The sequence below is a fragment of the Mus musculus genome, chromosome 15 (assembly GCF_000001635.26).
Source record: "Mus musculus strain C57BL/6J chromosome 15, GRCm38.p6 C57BL/6J".
In the NCBI taxonomy this organism is placed as follows: domain Eukaryota; kingdom Metazoa; phylum Chordata; class Mammalia; order Rodentia; family Muridae; genus Mus; species Mus musculus.
Window position 1 is genome coordinate 101,971,939 of NC_000081.6, and position 20,067 is coordinate 101,992,005.

Here is a 20,067-nt window from a genome sequence, read left to right on the forward strand (position 1 = left end):
CTTTCTCCACCCTTGTTCCTGTGAAGGACTGGATGAGAGCTTCTGCCCCTTCCAGGCTGTAGAAACCTCTCAGACCATCTACTCAGGCAGGCCCACTTCCTGCTACCGGCAACTGGCAGGGACCTTCAGAGCCCACCACCATCCCTTTCCAGGGACAGAGCTCTGCTCCACCCACATCTCTCCAGAGCAAAATAAGGAAAGGGCTAAGGGAGGCACCCTCAAGGAGGGAAGGGCACTGAGAGGGCATGGGTAGGGGGAGGGATGGGGGTGCTTTCCTCGTGGCCTCTTCCAGGAAGTCACTTTTTGTGGTTGACACCATGCCTGAAGATCGCCATTATATGTGAAGCTAATATCTGCCAGGTGCTTTACATAGGCCACCTCTGGCTAAACCTGGTTTTATGGCTAAGAAAGCTAAGGCTCTGCAGACCTAAAAGGACTTGACCGAGATCCCACAACCAAAGCTGGAGTTTGCAGCTGACTGTAATTCCTCTCCAAATCCTATGTCTATCTGCCCTCTGGCATTGATACTCCCCTATCTGGGGGGCTGGGAGAAAGAGCCATGCTCAGACCAGATGGAACATCTGGGGAAGTGTTAGGTGGTGCAGTCGACAAAGATGCACATAATGACCTCAGGAAGGAGGGAGGTGTGTGAATGGAGGAGAGAGGTGGGGAGGCAAAGGTCTGGTCACCTCCGTGGGAACCGTGACCACAGGGGCTCGTGTAGGGTGCAGATAGTGTGGAACTGGAAAGCAAGTGTGTGCCTAACTCCCCCCCCCCCCCCCCCCGTCAAGTCAGGTTGCAACATCTCTGCCCCAAGCCTCAGTCCTCACAGCCATGCCTGGGTAGAAGTCTAGGGCTTGTAGAGGCCCAAGTGATGGTAACATTCAGAAACAGTAAAGCCTGGGGGGGGGGGGGACGGACTCAGAGGAATTCAGCAACCAAAAGAGCGGCATTGAGAAGGGGGACCTGGCTGAGCAGGCTGGTAGGGAAGAAAGAACAGGACCCAGAAAATGGAGAACGCTGGAGAGGCTATGGTGTTAAGGAGCCAAAGATGGACTCCTCCCTGAGGCAGAGCTGGAACAGGTCTTCCTCCCTCCTGGAATGTCACCTTCAGCCCCTGGGCCTTGAGAAGACAACAAGTCACTGGTGAGTTAGATAGGACAATTCCAAATCCCAGGCCCCACACAAACACAAAGGAAAAGGTGCAACCAACCTAGAGAAGGGAGAGAAGTTGAACAAGTGACCCCCTCATGAGACAACAAAGCAAGCAGTGGGACCCAGGCAGATGAAAGCTGGCACCCCTATGACACCATCCTCCCCCTCCTGTGGTGTTTTAGAGGTTCTCAGTATCTCTGCACCGGAGAGCAACAGACCCTACTGGAAGAGAAGGGTTGCTTGCTGAATTAGTCCCACGCTCACTTGGGATTGCGATCTGATCTGTAGAGAGAAAAGGGAGAAAGCAGAAACATTCATGGGAGCCATCTGTAAAATGAGGACGATAGCCCCTGCCTGAGTTATGGTGGCATTTAAGGGGTAGCACGTGTCTACACAGCCAGGGAAGAGTCAGGTGCTTCTATCCTCACCCAGGGCTAGGAAAAGGATGCCTGCCTGGGCCCAGACTGGCAGGTGCTACTCAGGACGGTCCAGCCATGCTCGTTTGCATGCTATTTGCATGTGCTCTTTCTAGCCACCAACACTTGTCACTCCTGTCACTTCACAGCCTCTAGGTCACAAGCTGTCTCTGTCCCTGCTTTGTGCCCTTTCCTGGACTCTTGGTAGCTGGAGGACCCTGGAGGAAGGAAAGAATTCAAACTGGGGGACAGAGGGTCGGAGATGCGACCCAGACTCTGAAGAAGCAATGAGCCGCTGCTATCTGTGGAAACCTGGCTTAGGGCGACCCCTACAGGGCAATCCCAGAATGCAGGGAGACTGGGAAATAGCCTAGCTCCTCCCCTCTCCCCACTGGGGTTGCTCGTGGCATCTCTTCGCCTCCCAGCGGTTCTAACGCTGCCTAGCACCCAGGATCTCCCAGATCCTGAGTCAGCCCAGAAAGTTACCATTTCGCCCCTCCACTAAATAACCAAGACCAAGTGAGTCAACGTGGTCTTCCCAAAAAGCGATGCAAGAGTATTTGGGAGAGTTGGGCTCTAAGAACCATCATTAAATATTCCAACATGAGTATCAGAGCCCACCTTAGGCTCACGTGGCCACCCGGCAGTGCAGAGTGGAAAGGGATCGTGACCACATTTTGGGAAGAGTTTAGGGAGCAGAGAAGACAGTAAGTAATGCGGAGAGATCCTCAAAACCACAGTACACAGTGGCCCTACTAAGTTCTCTTCAGTGAGGCCCATTCCACAGGGGATGAAGCCCGAGAACTGGACGGAATCCCAGCCAGGGAAAGATTTCCTCACAGCAGCGCTCCTATTGGGAGAGTGGGGCGGGGGGGGGGGGGTGCGTGTGACCTGGGAAGACACCATCTTCCTTCCCACCCAGAGTCAGTTTCTGCCTGTCTATTTCAGCAGGGAGGGGACCAGCGAGGGAAATGCAGCCACAGCAACATTGGACTAGGAGGGGAAATGCTAAAAATGCTCTGAGCCTGCACTTGGCTTGTGGACAGACACAAAGGGTCTTGCCTTTGCCGTGGGCTCCTCCACCCGCAGTGCGCCCCGGCGTGTGAATGGGGCCACTGGAGAGGGCAGGGCCGAAGGGTGTGTGTGTGAGAACAAGTGAAGTCATTCTCTCTGGGTGGTTCCTTTTAATTAGCACCCTGAAAAACTCCCAGCCAGCAAAATTGAGTCTTGCCAACAGGGAGCCCCACCCTTCTGGCTCATCCAAGCCTTAGGGGCAAAGTGGGGGACAGAAAAATCTAAAGGCAAAAAAGAAAGGGGCCTGCTTAGAGTCCAAATACTGAAGGGAGCCCTTCTTAGCCTTCCAGAGACCCTTCGGTAGGTCAGGACAGGGGTGCAGAGGCTGGCAAAGCGTGGCTGAGAAGGAAGAGAACAGAGAGTGGAGTGATTGCCATGTCCCAGAACCTCTGGGAGTCCAGACCCTGAAAATGACCAGTGTCCAGCCAGCCCTGGAGGTTGCCCTGTAGATAAGACATCAAGGACCAGGAGTGAGAAAGACATCCAAGCTCCACCTGGCCCTTTCACCTTTATACGGCTTTCTAATCAAAAGGTCACCTGGTCCCTTGTGGTCAACCTTCAGAACGAGCTCAAAGGGATAGAAGTCACAGAGGGTTCCATAAAGGGGACAGAACAAGTACTGTCCCCTTCTTCAAGATCCCTAGCCATGCAGACGAGGTGTCCCTTTGGTTTGTCCCCTCTCCCTCAAAACCCTTCTCCAGGTGACTCTTACCAGGCTTCCTAGGACCCATGTCCTCTGTCACCTGATAGTCTCACTCTACCTGACATTCATTTTTTACTAGGAGCAGAGGTCAAGGCCAGAGTCCTTCTGGATCTCATCTCCCACCCCAGACCCTGGCAAAGTCAAACTATAGTGAGAGCAGATCTGTTCACAGGAAAATGGCCAGGGACTAGGAGGGAACAGACACTAGCTAGCATTCAGGACTTTTCTAGTCACAAGGACCAGAGCCCCGCTCTTAATCACAGCCCTATCCCTAAAGAGTCAGTGTGTGACCCCCAGTGTGAGTCTCTTCCTTGAAGGGCTAGACTCGGTGAGGTGGTGGGGTGGGGGCCGGCGGTGAGGTGGGGGTCAGTCTGAAAGACTCTGATGCTCACTGCAGGGCGGAGGCGGGTATGAGAGCAATGGGGAAATACTAAGTGGAAGGCTAGGCCAACGTGGCCTAAGTTCATCAGGAGACGGGTGCTAACCCAGGCCCAGACGTGGGGCCTCCTCCTAGCTCTCTCTGACTCTAAAGTTCCTGCGGCCTCAAGAGCTGAGGACAGGGACCACAAGGCAAAGCGGAGAGGGGATACCAGGAAACTGTTCAGGGCCTGGAGTCCTCTCTACTCCCTTCCAGCTGAAGAGGGCTAAGCAGCCACGTCCTCAGAGCTGAACCCTCAACCCAGAGGACTATCAGGGAAAGAGCACCTCCGCAGACCCCAAACCTACCCAGAAAGCTGTCAGGCCCTGCTAGCAGGGTACACACTGGGGGTGGGGGTGGGGGGATAGCCTAGGGCTCAGTTGTCACAAGAGGGTGTGTCCTGCTTTTAGGCAACAGTGGAGAAAGGATGGGGTGACTGTTCTTGGGGACAGAGGAGGGCGTGTCAGAAAATGAAGGCGTCCTGACCCTGGGGCTGAGTGGGAGCCAGGGCAAAGCAGGCACCGCCCAGACGCTGAGGCCTCCTGCCCCCGCCCAGCTGGCTGCTGGTTCCCATCACACCCTGGGCAGTAAAACTGGATTTTATGATTGCTGTGGGGGTTTCTGCTTTCCTGGTTTGGGGGAGGGGGGGTTAGTTGTGTCTGCAGATCTGTGCAAATGTATCTCTATTGATGTGTATCTGAACATGTGTCAGTGTCTGAGGTTCTTCGTGGGGGCGTGTGTTTGTGTCTTCATGGGCTGTGTGTTTGTGGGGCTGTGTCTGTGTGAGAGAGAATCAGACCTACTGTTTCTTGAGGATTTGTAAATTACCAGACACTTTATCTTCACAGTAATTTACAGTTTAAAAGAAAGAAAAAAAGAAAAAGAGAGTCTTCTGTCTCTTCCTGTGCTTGTATAGAGTATATGACAATCCAGGCCTGCCATCTACACTTGCCTGGGCCTCTGTGCTGATGAGCCTGTGTGTATCGGTTGTGCCAAGGCCAAAGCCTGGAGAAGGTTGGCCACTAGAGCCAGGGTCACTAGAGTCTTAGAAACATGACCTTCTTAGTACCATGACTGTTTTCTGAAGCAGAAAGTAGTCGGTAGTGTGGCTGTCTGGGAACAGAAAACTTTGGCCAAGGACACTGTGCCAGGGTTCAACCAGCACAGACTGGCAAACAGAGGAGTCTGCCCTCTTTGAGAAGGTGCTGGGTACCCCAATGTCACTACCTGGAAAGAACCCAGAGGGACACTGTAAGGGCTCAGAGCTCCCATTTGCGGCAGAGCCTCCTGGGGAAGCAGGCCCTAACCAGCAGGTGTCATGGGCACAGTAAGGATTCAGAGCCCCCTTGATCGGCAGGGCCTCCTGAAGGTGTGTGGTAGCACTAATCACAGGTGTTGTGGACACTTAAGAACCCAGAGCCCCCATGTGGGGCAGGTCCTCTTGTGGACCTGGGGTGGCCCTAACCAGCAGGTGGCGTGGGTACAGTAAAGACCCAGAGCCCCCCCTGCGTGGCAGGGCCTCCTGGGGACCTGGAGTGTGGCCCTGACCAGTGGGGTTTGCAGCAGGAAGGACTATAGAAGCTGCTCTCTCCTCAACTCCTGAGCCCCACGCTGCTCCCCGCAGCCTCCATGGGGAAGCAAAGTCCGCAAAAATCCCAGGTTGCCAGGGTCGGGGGTCCGTCGGGGGCCAGGGAGCTGGAAACTGGGCGGCTTGCAGCCAGGGGGCGTGGCGGCGCGAGCCGGGTGGCAGCCGCCCATTGGCTGTGCCCGAGCGCTCCCACGGCCGCTGGGGCCGGGCGGCGCCACCGCGCCCGATCCGGGTGACTCACCCGCCGCCGCACCCGGCCCTGGCCCTGTGCCCGGCCTCTTCCCACCCCGGCCCGCCCGCTAAGCCGGGCCAGCCTGAGTCAGCAGGGAACCGCCCAGGGGTGGTGGGGGTGGCGGATCTGGACCTCTGGAACAGTTTGCCCGCTGGGGGAAGGGGAGAGCATAACTTAGCCTTGGGGGCTAAGGAGTTTCAGTGGCTATGGAGAGTGGGGAAGGGGGCTTCAGTTACTTTGAAATGGGTGGTGTTAGGGTGCTTGTACCAGAAGTACTTTGTCTACCCCCTTGAGGTTTGCAGGCATTACCATGGCAGGCCCAGAGGACAAGCTGGCTTTCTGGAGTCTACAGGTTGTTCCTTTGTGGCCACTCCATGGCCGGGTGGCCAGGGCACTTGTAGGTCGTGCCAGATTATATTCCATAACCTAGGCTCAAGGTGTTCATTCCAGCCCCATGGCCAGCCAGTCCTGCAAGACTCCAAAGCAGTCTTGATGTAATCTCAAAGCGCAACAACAAGCGATCATTAGGAAGGAAAAGAACCCTCAACTGCCCTGGGTACTCAAAACCAAACCCTGTGGTACATTTTTGAACATCCTACCTTCTGAATGGAATAATCAACCAGGCACACCTCACAGAGGTCAAACTCAGCTAGAGAAGGTGACTGTCCCAGGCCACACTGAACAAGAGAAGGGGAAGTCTAGCTTGAACCCAGGGCCACCAAGCTCGACAGCACAGCTCCTTCACTGCCTTGGTTGCACAGGTTCCTAGCTAGTGGCAATCTGAAGCCAACCCATCACACTACAGCAAACTTAGGGACACCACCGTCAGCCTTACCCAGGGTTTTCATGTCCAAGCGGAGGGAGGGAACAGAGTAGGGGACAGAAAGAAGCCATTTATCAGTTCATGTGGGCTTTGGAGGGGCTGACAGGGTGTGCCCAATCTCCAGCTAGGGAGGACACAGTCAACTCAGCTCAACAATGTGTAGGGGAAAAACACACACACACACACACACATGACTACATCAGTGTCTAGAGGTCATGTGCAAGTACAATATACACATTCGTGTTCCACAGGACACACAGCTGTTTTAAGAACTGTTAGGAAGGTTCCAGGCTAGGAATACAAAGTGAAACCCTGACATGGGGAAGCAGGCACCAAGCAAAAAAAAAAAAAGGAGCTTGGTGGGTAAAGTGCTTGCTGCTTGCTGGCAACCATGAGAACCTGAGTTCAGATCTCCAGACCTCAAATGAAAACCAGCCACAGCAAGAGTGTGGTGTAACCTCAGCTTTGGGGAAGAGGAGACAAGCAGACTCCTAGAGCCCCCTGACCAGCCCACCTAGCATAATTAGTAAGCCCCATGTTCACTGAGAAACCCCAGATCAAAAAATGAGGCGGAAAGTTGTTGGGGGAAACTTGTTGCAAAGTTTAAGGGCTAGAGTTTGGATCCTCAAAACCTACATTTTAAAAAAGAGGAAAAAAGACAATCTTGGTGGGCTACCTTAAGCCCAGCTCCAGTGCCCCCTGCCCCAGGGAGGATCCCTCCAGGCTGTAGGAGGCAGAGATAGGGGATCCCTGGGCAAGGGACCTGGCTTAGCCTAACTGAGTCTCCATGCTCCATGCTCAGCAAGAGACTCTGCCTCAGTAAATAAAATGGAGAGCAATCAAGGAGGATTCGTATTGTCAACTTCTGACTTATACATGAATTCACACACACCACACACACACATACACACACCACACTGCATACAAAGGTAAAGCAAAAAATAAATAAGGTGGACAGTTGAGGAAAATACCTGCCACTGACCTCTGACCTACACACATACACACATGCAAACATACATACACACACATACATATACATACACACACATACACACATGCATATACACACATACATACATACATATACATACATATTCTCATGCAGTGTGTCACACACTCACAGGTAAAAACAATATTTAAGATTTATTTTTATTTATGTGTATGTGTGTGACAAACAGAGCTGAGGCTGGTGGCAGATATCTGTCATCCAAGCTCTTAGGAGAGTGAGGATAAGAGGAAAGTGAGTTTTAGACTAACCTGGGCTACACAATAACACACACAAATGCACACACACACACACACACAAACATGTATATAGCCTGTATCTGTAATCAGGAAGTTGACGGCTTACTGCCGGAAACTCTTCTGATGATTTTAGCATGTAATCCAGTTTTCTATGTTGTATAACAAAATATACCAATATTCAGAGGATCTGCCTAATCTTCTGAGTCAGTACTTTCTAGTGGCCAGTGCCTGGTGTTAGAAGATCAAGCTGGGGGGGGGGGGGACACAACTCAAAGTGGTGACAAAGGCCTATAATTCCAGCTCTCTGGAGGCTAAGGCAGAGGATAGACAGTGGAAGACCTGCCTGAGCTAAAGGGTGAGTTCAAGGCCAGTCTGGACAACTTAGTGAAACCCTGACTCAAAAAAAAAAAAAAGAAAATACTTTTTTTAACTAAAAAATTAGATTCAAGACATAGCTCACTGTCAGAACATCAGTCTACTGTATGGGAAGCCCTACATTCCGTCCCTAAAACAGAAAGACTATTATACAAACACAGCATAGATAAAAATGAGAAGATGCAGACTCACAATCGTTTGTCAGTCAGAGAGAGAGAGAGAGAGAGAGAGAGAGAGAACCAGCAGGAAGGTGACAGACTATGACAGTTGTAAGACACGGGAACAAATTGGTCCTGGGTCTGGCCAGATCCACTCAAGACTCAGCCTAAAATCTTAAACTCTCTGCTCTCCAGATAACTCACATAACAGGTCACAGCCGGCTCTTGCCTCTGGGACTAACACCTGGGCTACTTGTGTACATAAAGAGTAACACACAGGGGTGCATGCACACACATACACATGCACACACTCACACATGCATATGCACATACACTCTCTCGAAGGCACACATATGTACATGTATACATGCACACTCACACACAAACATGTGTACACACACACACACACACAGATGCCTTTAGAAAAAAGTCTGAGCACTGGCTCCCATGAGTGTCTTCCCTGAGCACCACATACAAAAGCCACATAGTTCTTGGTGGGGGGAGGGGGTGGCACACAGGACAATCCTTTGAGCACTTGGCCTTCCCACAGACTTGCATCCACTCTAGACCTTCACACAACACCCACTACCCCTTGCCTATATCTATGGATGCCTGGGTATGGCACAGAAGGACTACAGGCATGCATGTGAACCAAATGCATAGACAGTCACAAACACAAGTGTGCCCAGACTCAGAAGTGATGCGTTTCATCCCCACACACAGGAATCCCTACAGGACACAGCGCTGCCACACACACACACACACACACACACACACACACACACACACACAACTTTTCTTCCACCTTGGCAAAAGCAAAGCCCAGACTTGCCCCATCACCTCTCCTCCCTCCCTGCTGGAGACGGGCCTGCCCTACCTGCCCCAGCCTGCTTGGGTGGGGCCCCACCTGCTCTCAGGACCAGATGCCAGCTCAGCACAGGGCAGGCTGCCCATGCTCCAGCACGTCGGCCGTCCCACCCCCTCCTCTGCCTGCCACCTCAGCATCTGGCCTGGGCCAGATGGGGCTGGCCCTTGTCAGCAGGCCAGTAGTGGGAAGGGAAACAGGTACTCGACAGCAGGGTTGGGGGCCTGAAGGAGAAGCCATGCTGGCTAGGTAGACCCCTCAGGAAAGAGTCACTCAGCTCAGAACTCCCCTTCTCTGAGGCCTTCCTTTTCTTCTGATGGACCCCTTTCCACTAGAGCTGATCCCCCCAGTCTCAAGTAGCTTCCTGGTGACATAAAGCAAACACTCAAAGCTATGCTAAGCCTAGGAGACACTGCCCCAGAAGCAATGTCCTCTCCCAGACCAGCTGCTGAACCAGGAGGAGAAGCACAGAGCCATGAGAACCAAGGTCTGCTGAGACCTGCTGCCCAAGAGGAAGTGGGCCATGAAGAAATTCTAAGAACAACAACAATCATGTAGTTGGGAAGATGGCTTAGTGGGCAAAATTAATTCCCCAAACCTTCTCCTTCTTCCTTTCCCTCTTCCTCTCCCCCCCCCCACACAGATATACACACTCACACATGTACACTCACTCACACACACATATACATACTCCTACACACATAAACACACACATATTCATAGATACACATTCATACACATACATATACATACACACACATACACATTCACACACTTGTACATACACATATACACATACATACACATATTCATACATTCGCACTCTCTCACACACACATATACACACACACATATATATACACACTGTCAATACACATACATGTATATATACAAACATGCACATATATACACACATATACACACATACATGCTTACCCACACTTACACATATACACACTCATACGTACACACTCTCTCTCTCTCTCTCACACACACACACATATATATATATACACACTCTCAATACACATACATGTATATATACACACATGCACATATATACACACATATACACGCATACATGCTTACCCACACTTACACATATACACACTCATACGTACACACTCTCTCTCACACACACACACACACACACACACACACACATATGCATACACTCACATCCCAGTGCTGGAGGAGAGGCAGAGCAATGACAGAATGATAGAAGAGGAATCAGAAAGGGCTGGGTTCAAGACACAGAAAATGGGGCTGGAGAGATAGCTCAGTTGTTACAGCCTGCTCTTCCAGAGGACCAGAGTTCAGTTCCCAGCACAGACATCATGTGGCTCTCAACCACCAGTTCCAGAGGATCCATCAGACCTATTTTGGCCTCCACAGGCACATGCACACACACAAACACACATTCACACACATGTACACACACTCACACACATATACATACACACATGTACACATATTCATACATTCATACTCTCACACACATACTAACATATATACACACACACATATATATATACACATACTCACACACATGCATACACATTCACACATGCACACATTCACATATTCATACTCTCATACATGCACACATGTGCACACATACATACATACACTCACACATACATGTACACACACACACTTTTTTCTTTTTTCTTTCTTTTTTTTGTTTTTGTTTTGTTTTTTTGAGACGGGGTTTCTCTGTGTAGCCCTGGCTGTCCTGGAACTCACTCTGTAGAACAGGCTGGCCTTGAACTCAGAGATCCTCCTGCCTCTGCCTCTCAAGTGCTGGGATTAAAGGCGTGTGCCACCACTGCCCGGCTCACACTTTTTTCAAGAGTCAGGAAAGTCCCTCGCACAACACTGGGTGACACTGTGGGTTCCTCTGCACTCACATTGCTGGTTGTCAATCAAGCAACACAGTGTAGCAGCCCCACTGCAGGCCTTAGGCTGGATCCCACTTCAGTAGCATCACACTCCGGATGAAGCTCTGTGCCCTATGCAGTGCTTCTCTCTGTGCAAGTAACAAATGTCTCTCTCATATGTTTGCCTTTGTTCTCTGATTCAATATGAGCATGTCTGTATGTGCCTGCCTATACCTGTCTGTACCTGTGCACATACAACCTCTACAAAAGCTTGCCTCTGGTCCCAAAGGCACGTGGTACTCAAGCACACGTACACACGTGCTCACACACACACATGCGTACACACACGCACACGTACACACGCACATGCGTACTTGCAAACGCACATGCGCACTCACACGTACACACACATATGTGCACACACACGCACATATACACGCACGCACGCTCACGTGCACGTGCACATACAAGTTCACTCCCTGCCAAGCTTCCCTGGATGGGAAGGCTGTAGCTCCAGAGGGCAAAGGAGATGCTTCCATTTAGACAGCAGGTGTTCAAGACCACCTCTCTCCTGCCAAGCACCCCTCCCCTCACACAGGTCCTGTCCTAGCTCCGTGTGAGTTAAGGGATGAGAGCCTTGTGGTAGATACAGGAAATGCAGGCACAGCCTCCAGGGCCATAAGACTTACAGAGAGGGTCATCTCTGAACTAAGAGACCAAGTGCCCACCGAATGGACAGGCAAGGCATTGGAAGTGTATTTGGGGTCAGGCATACACAGCCGCAAAGAGCAGATAGTGCGTGGTTCCTTCGAGGATCCTGACAGGAGCCCGGCTGCTTTTGGCAGCAGAGAGAAAGGAATGGCTGCATACGTGGTCTCCAGTCACGTGAGGCAGGCCCTTACGCTAGTGGCTTCCTGTGTGTTCCTACTCAGTAAAACGGAGTCACACACACTAAACTGGGAAGCAAAACATTTAAGGTCCACTCTGGCATGACCCCAACTGTCCTCTCTGAGACCCCAGGACTACAGGGAGCTGGACCTGTGATCTGGGGACTCACATAGGCCAACTAAGCCCTAGTAACTCAGGTGTGCCCTTCTGATGCCGCCATGCTTGTGCCCCCTGGAGCCTGGTCTACCTCCTTCTCCATCCGCCAGCCTTAGGAGGCATGGACCTCCAGCCTCAGCCTCCGAAGGCTCTAAAAATGTTGCTTGGCTCCAGGAGCTAGGTGCTGCCTCCTGCTGGACAGATGGGGAACAGCTAGCAAGTGAGGCAATGTGGCTACAAGCCCTTGGTGCCTCTCCTCTGGTATTTAAACCCGCAGTGCACACTTTCCTTCACAAACAAGGCTGCCCAGGACATCTCACATCTCTTGGCATTCAGCTCCACCTCCCACCCACACTACAACAATGCAAGGTGTGGGACTCCCGTGGATAGAGACTAAAATCCACACAAATGTCACTCACCACGTCACGTCCTACCCAAAACAATAGGAGCTTCCCCTGATTAGCACAAAACATGCCTCTGTAGCCAATGATAGGCTGTGACCAGGACCCGCCCCGATCTCGCTCATGGAATGGGAGCTGCACGTGGCTGGCAAGCTTGGCTCTGGGTTTCAGAGCAGTTTCCTCCGTGCTCCTCTGCTGCCCTCTAGTGGAAAGATGGTGTACTTCCGGTGTACTCAAAAAAACGTCCCTCCATCGCACAGCCTTTCAGGATCTAGACACCCTGAGCAGCAGACTGGGAGGAAACGTTGAAAATCCAAGAGCTTGGAAGATAGGTCACATCCTGGGAGCCATCGGTTTGACAGAAGACAGGTCTGGCCATTGGATTCTCTCATACAGATGTCAACCTGTGCAGAAGGCTCTCTAATGAAGTATTTAAGAACCCCAAAACGTGCATTCCTAGAACAAAACTGATTTTCTCTGGAATTAAGAAAGGAGAAATAGGGCTGGAGAGATGGCTCCGCGGTTAAGAGCACTGACTGATCTTCCAGGGGTCAGGAGTTCAGTTCCCAGCAACCACATGGTGGCTCACGGCCATCTGTAATGGGATCTGATGCCCTCTTCTGGTGTGTCTGAAGACAGTGACACCTTTAACTTTCTGAAAGGCATTTTAGTGCAGTTTATGTATAACGCTAAACAAAGACCACCGAGGTTTTTTTTTTTTTAATAGCTAGCCCAGGCTCCCTCTGCTGCATTTCTGTGTCCTGAATCCTCACCCACCCACCCCACTCCAAGCACTGTGCCCCAAGACCAGCAGTGATTCTCAAAAAAAGAGAGGAGCCAGGTTTTGCCGTGTGTTCCTGTTCAGGGTCCTGTAGAGCTGTCACCGAGGCAAGCTTGTCCCTCTGGCCTCTGTGTCCCTGCTTAGAGTCAATTTCCAGAAACAGTTTCTAGTGACCCATTCGAGGATGGCCAAGATGGAGTCCTTAAATATTTGGACTAGTGGCTAGCATTTTAAAATCAGGTTTCAGGCTGGAGAGATGCTCGGAGTTGAGGGCACTGGCTGCCCTTCCAGAAGACCCGAGTTCAATTCCCAGCCCCCACATGGCAGCTCACAACTGTCTGTCCAGCTTCAGCAGATCCAACACCTCACATAGACAGGCAGGCAAAACACCAATTTACATAAAATAAAAATAAATAATTTTTAAATAAATAAATATAGAAATCTGGTTTCATATAAAATTTCAGGTCTCTACTGCAAAGTTGAAACTTGTGGCCACTCTGGAACCAGATTCCTTGGCAGAAACCAGGAAAGACCACAAAAAACGAGGGCTGTGGCTGCCCACTCTCCTTAGCATTGAAAGATGCTGGTGGACACTGGCCAGACAGAAGAATAAGCCATAAATGAGAGCCACCAGTAGAACTTTGTGAGAGACTCACTGTGTATCTCTGGCTGTCCTGGAAATCACTGTAGTCTCCAACTCACAGAAATCCACCTGCATCTGCCTCCTGAGTGCTGGAATTAAGGTGTGTGCCGCCACTTCTAGCTTATAATCTTTCTGGCTTGTTTTAGACAGGGTCTCAGCCTAGGCTCACCTCGATCACTGGAGCTTCAACCCCCAAGTGCTGACACGGCAGACCTGGGACAATATGTACTGAGAAATTAAGTTTAAAATAATACTTTATATAACCCCATGTATCTTAAGTCTGAGTCTACATGCAACCAACCTACAAACATAAGTATGTGTGTGTAGTATATGCTCATGTAGATATGTACACATGTCCATACAGAGGTGGCTGTGGCTGTGACTGTGGGTGTGTACATGCATGTGTGTATGTACAAGTGTCTGTGCATGTGTGTGTGTGTGTGCACTTGTTTCTGTGATGCATGTATTTGCATGTGTGTGCATGTGTATATGTGCATTGTGTAGTGTGTACATGTGTGTATGTGCATGTATGTGCATTTGTATATGTACATATGTGTGCATGTGTGTGCATATGTATATGTGTATGTGTGTGTGCATGTGTGTGCACATGTGTATGTGCATTGTATATGTGCATGTGTGTGAATGTGTATGTGCATTGTATATGTGTGTGTGTGTTTGTGTGTGTGTGTGTGTGTGTGTGTGTGTGTGTGTGAAGACCAGAAGTTAACATCAGGTGTCTTCCTCTATGACTCTCCACCTTACTTTTTTTATTTTTATTCTTTTACACTTATATTGTGCAGACATACTTGTGTGGGCACACATCTGCCACAGCTCACATGTAGAGGTCAGAGGACAACTTCTGGGAATTGATTCTTTCCCCTCCACCATGTGAGTTCCAGAGATTCAGCTCGGAGTGGCATCAGGTAGGAGCACCTCACCTGCTTAGCCATCTCACCAGCCCCTCTACCTGAGACAGGGCTTCTTGCAAACCTGCAGTTTATTCTCCTAGGCTTCCTGGCCAGTAAGTACCATACATGCTCCCATCTCCACCTCTACCTACCCCCTCAGCACCGATTACAGGTGGAGCACACATGCATACACAGCACACACAGTGGTACAACACTTTACATTCTTTTTTCTGATACCAAGTCTTCCAGATCTGATATATGATTTAGCGCCGTTAGCAGCTCTCAGAGCAAACCAGCTGTTTTGAAGCAGCCTCAGCAAGCACCTGTGACCAGTGGCCACCACGGTGAACATGAGCAGTCTTTAACTGTCTCCCCCCCACCTCAGCAGGTAGAACGAGGAGAGAGGGCCAAGCAGCTCGTGGCAGCGGGTTTGGGCCATTCAGAGTCCCATGAGTCCCATCAGGAGTTGGGAACATGGGCTCTGTCTGGGTGAGCATACACCTCTGGCTCCTTGGCTTCTTCCCAGAAGGGATCCTGCGCCTCCGATAAAGGACTGACAGAGTGAGAGGTGCTACAACAACGCCTCTGGCCACCCCACCCCAGCCACCCCTACCCTAAACCTCTCCCCCTGAGCTTCAATCCCCCCCCCCCAGCTTCTCTTTTCTCTCTTGGTTCTATTGGTCCTCAGCTCTCAGTTCCCGGTCCCCTCTCTTGGCCTTTCCTTCCTTTTCCTCTCTGACTCACATCTCACCCACCCCACCCTCATGGCCTGATCTATTCTGCTGGCTGCTTTCAGTCTGTTAGTTTCTCTCCCTGCTGGACTCTTCCAGATGCCTCTGGCTGCTCGCTCTCTATTCTCTCTCTCTCTCTCTCTCTCTCTCTCTCTCTCTCTCTCTCTCGTAGATGCAATAATAAATAAATAAATAAATAAATAACACCTCCCCTCAGCCACACCCAGGTGTGGTCATGTTCTCCTTTTCATTAAGTTTGGTTAGGATTTTTTTGTTTGTTTGCTTTTTGTTTTATTTTGGTTGTTGTTGTTGTTTTTGTTTTTGTTTTTAGGGGGTTTTGTTTTTTGTGAGACAGGGTCCCATGAAGTAGACCAGGATGAACTCAAACTCCAAGGCCGCTTTTGTCTCCCAAGTGTTGGGATTCACTGCATACACCACCATATCCCGCTCCTCTGTTTTCTTGGTTTGTTTGTTTTTTTAATCTGATAATCCTTAATATGTGGCAAACGAATCCATTCCCCTCATCCAATCGTTCCTGCCTGTCCCGCTGAAATCATTTCTAGTTGCAAGTGAGCCATCTTATCTAGAGACGGAAAAGCAAGCCGCCCTGTGCCTCCACTCCGCTCTGCACTGGAAGAAAGTAAGTCTCACATCTGCCGCAGTGTTCTGTGAACATGTTCAAGTGCAAGCCAGGGGTCCAGTTTCTTACCCCAGACCCACTCCACCCTTACCTTGGCTGCCTGGCTCCTGTTTGTATTTGGAAATTTTATCTTTTAAACCAAAAAAATCTCTCTTCAAGGTATCCATGTTATTGCTAGCCAGGTCAACCCCAAAGGTAGCCAATTGGACATTTGAAATGAGAAAAAGGAGCCGCTCCCTACATTGCAAGACAGTTCTCACGTTGTCCACCAGGAGGCGCCGGAAACCTGCATAAAGAGACCCATACGGCATAATTGAGGAGTGCTGCTTACCGCCTTCTTCCTATCCTTTCCTCAGCCTGCTTTCCTATAGAACCCAGGATCAACAGCCCAGGGATGGCAACACCCGCCGCGAACCGAGCCCTCCCCAATTGATCACTAATTGAGAAAATGCCTTACAGCTGGATCTCATTGAGGCATTTCCTCAACTGTGGGCCCTTCCTCTCTGATGACTCTAGCAGTCAAGTTGACACACAAAACCAGCCAGTATACCACTCTTTAGGAGATAGCTTGTCTAGGACGGATCCTGTGTTCAGTGTCCACTAGAGGACAAGGGGCAGGTGAGGACTTCTCCTCACCCAAAAGCTTGGGCGTAGATCCAAGTCTGTTGCTCTGATCTAAACCCTACCACCAAATGCCTTGGCTTGCAAGCCTGCCTCCCAGGAACATATTCAGAGAATCAGGTGAGGCGAAGCCCACCTGACCACTTCGGACTGGAAGCTAGTACAGGAGGGATGGAGAGGGGTCTGAAGAGATGGCTCAGTGGTTAGGAGCACCTGCTGATCTTCCAGGTTTAAATCCCAGCACCAATGCGGCAGCTCACAGCCGGCCATAGCTCCATAACGCCCTCTTCTGGCCTCTGCAGGCACCACATTCATGTGGTGAGCAAAAGTATACACAGGCAAAACACCCGAATACAGGCAAAACACCCGAATACATAAAGTAAATCTTTTATTTTTTCTGTTTTTTTTTAAAGAAGAGAACTTTTCTCTCTCTCTCCCCCCCCCCCCTCTCTCTCTCTCTCGTTTATTTTCAACAAAACAGGGAAGTGATGAAGCCTCACGGAGAAGGACACAATCACAGACCAGAGAGGCGCCTTCTCTGGCCCCTGTGTTCTCACCGCTCCTGTGGGAAGTGACACGTGACAGAAAAGAGAAGGCACGGAGACCATCTCCTAAAGAGTGATGGTTTTGTGTGCCAACTTGACACAAGCTAGAGTCATCAGAGAGGAAGGGCCCACAGTTGAGGAAATGCCTCCATGAGATCCACCTGTAAGGCATTTTGTCAATTAGTCATCAGTGGGGAAGGTGGTGCCATCCCTGGCTGGTGATCCTGGGTTCTCTGAAAAGCAGGCTGAGGAAGCCATAGGAAGAAGGCTGTAAGCAGCATCCCTCCATGGCTTCTGCATCAGCTCTTGCCTCCAGGTTCTATCACAACAATAGAAACCCTAACTAGGAGGAATAGAAATGTCATTTCTCTTGTTAGTTCAGGAACCCCTCATGCCATCAGGATGCTGCTGCCCCTCACCACTTCTGTGACATGGTTCAGTTGTCCTCTCTTCCTTGAAATGAAGACATGGGAGGTGACATATCTCATATCACAGATCCTATAGTTGACAGAGCCCTAATGTCCACCCAGGTCTTTGTTCCTACCCAGGGTTCGTTTTCAGGGTCTGACTTGAGTCATGTGTTCCTATCAGACCACAATGCCAGGATTTCTCTTTCTAAAACAGAGCCTGCTCCACACACACACACACAATGGAAGGAAGGGAGGGAGGGAGGGAGGGAGGGAGGGAGAGAGAGAGAGAGAGAGAGAGAGAGAGAGAAAGAAAAAAAGAAAGAAAGAAAGAAAGAAAGAAAGAAAGAAAGAAAGAAAGAAAGAAAGAAAGAAAGAAAGGTGAGTGAATCCTCACATTTACCAGCTTTTGTTGAACAAACTTTGGTCCTTAATTTAAAACTACTGGTTAGGGCCTGGGGAGATGGCTCAGCAGTTAAGAGCACTGGCTGTTCTTCCAGAGGTCCGGAATTCAAGTCCCAACAACCACATGGTGGCTCACAACCTCCTATAATGGGATCTGATACACATATACATAAAATAAATAAGTATTTTTTAAACTATTGATTAAATTAAAATGGCTACAGTCAAAATTACTGGAGGGATTAGAGGTAGGCAGGTCCTGAATTCAATTCCCAGCAACCACATGGTGGCTCACAACTATTTGTAATGAGACCCGATGCCCTCTTCTGTGTGTCTGAAAACAGCAACAGTGTACTCATATACATAAAATAAATAATTCTAAAAAGAAAATGAAAAGTAGATTAGGGGTGACACCCCATCCCCCAGTAATTGTCAAAGCCAAATAAAATAGCCAAAGACTGAGTCTTATTCACTTGTAAGCTAGACAGGGACACGTTTGAATTGTTGCAACTACAGCTTCAAATAGAAATAACACCCCACGGGTGGGCGGAGCCACACCCAGCACAGCCCCAAGGCCAAGCCAGGACTGGGGCTTTATCTTGGGAATAGACACCCGTAATGGAGAAACTAAACCCTGATTGGGGTCTTGTGAAAGTCCACTCTGACTTTAAGGGCCATGAAATTACTCTATATGAGAAGATGATAGAGGACACATGACACAAGTTTACAGAATTCCCAACACTGACTGCATCCTAAAGTCAGCCACAGACTCCATAACAAGAAACGCTTCGGGCAAGGGGCGGTTGCCTGTGCCTTCTGGGAGAAGGGGTGTGTCCCGGTTTGACTCTGTTTCTGTAATAATCACCGAGGGGGCAGGATTTAGGCTCTAGGTCATCATCAAAGGAAGCCAAGACGGGCACTCAAAGCAGACACTTGAAGCAGAAGCCAGAGGAGCACTGCTTGTGATTCTGACCCCAAGCTTCCACCCGGGCTTTGTCATATAGCTCAGGACTGCCAGTCCAGGGATAGCACTGCTTCTGTGGGCTGGGGCCTCCTACATCAATTACCAATCAAGGAAATGCCTCACAGGTGGCCACAGGCCAATCTGATGGAGGAAGTTCCTCAGTTGATAGTCTCTCTCTCCAGGTGACGGTAAGCCTGGGCAAGCTGACAACTGAAGCTAATACAACAGGGTGTGGGGGCTCTAAAAATTCCACTCAATTTCCTTGTCTCTGCAAATGCTCTATAAAGGAGGTCTTCCTAGGGATGAAGCATACGGAGGAAGTCCAGAGGGCGATCCCTAGCACCACAGAACAGGTGGCGCGCATGAATAACCCCAACACTCAGGAGGTGGAGACGAGAGGATCAGGAGTTCAAGGCCATCCTTGACTACATACAGAGTTTGCAGCCAGCCTGGGCTACATGAACCCTGTCTCAGAAAGAAAAGGCAATGAGTATTAGTTTGCTTCTCTGCTGCTGTGATTAAAAACTCTGACCAAGAGCCACTGGGGGAAGAAAGGCTTTATCTGGCTTACAGATTACAGTTCGTTATCAAGGGAAGCCAAGGCAGGAACCTGGAGGCAGGAACTGAAGCAGAGATCCGGAAGGAGAAATGCTTCCAGCTTGCTCAGCTGCCTTCCAAATACGACCCAGACCCACTTGCCCAGGGATGGCACCGCCCACGGTGGGCTGGGACCTCCTCCTTCAGTTAGCAAGCAAGAAAATATCCCACAGACACTTGTCTGTGGCCGATGGAGGCAATTCATCAATTGAGATTCCCTCTTCCCAGAAGCCGTCTTTGTTGGCAAACAAGAATAGCCACAGCCACTATGGCAAGTAACAGGAAAGACCCTGATCTGGGCAGCAGGAAAACTTGCAGAGCTGGGTATTTCTCAGGGGACATCTGGATCTGGGGGTATGGCTAACGGGTGGGACACTGACTTAACACAAAGTACCTCAGTAAAAGAGCAAAGGGCAGGCACGGTGGTGCATGTCTTTAACCCCAGCACTCA

The 20,067-nt window shown here is 50.1% G+C and overlaps 1 protein-coding gene across 1 annotated transcript in view; it reads right to left on the reverse strand.

Annotated features, from left to right (window-relative positions):
• The window catches only part of Krt78 (keratin 78), a 50,624-nt gene that overhangs the window by 25,938 nt on the left and 4,619 nt on the right, over nucleotides 1–20,067 (reverse strand). The gene's annotated exons all lie outside the window — the stretch shown is intronic.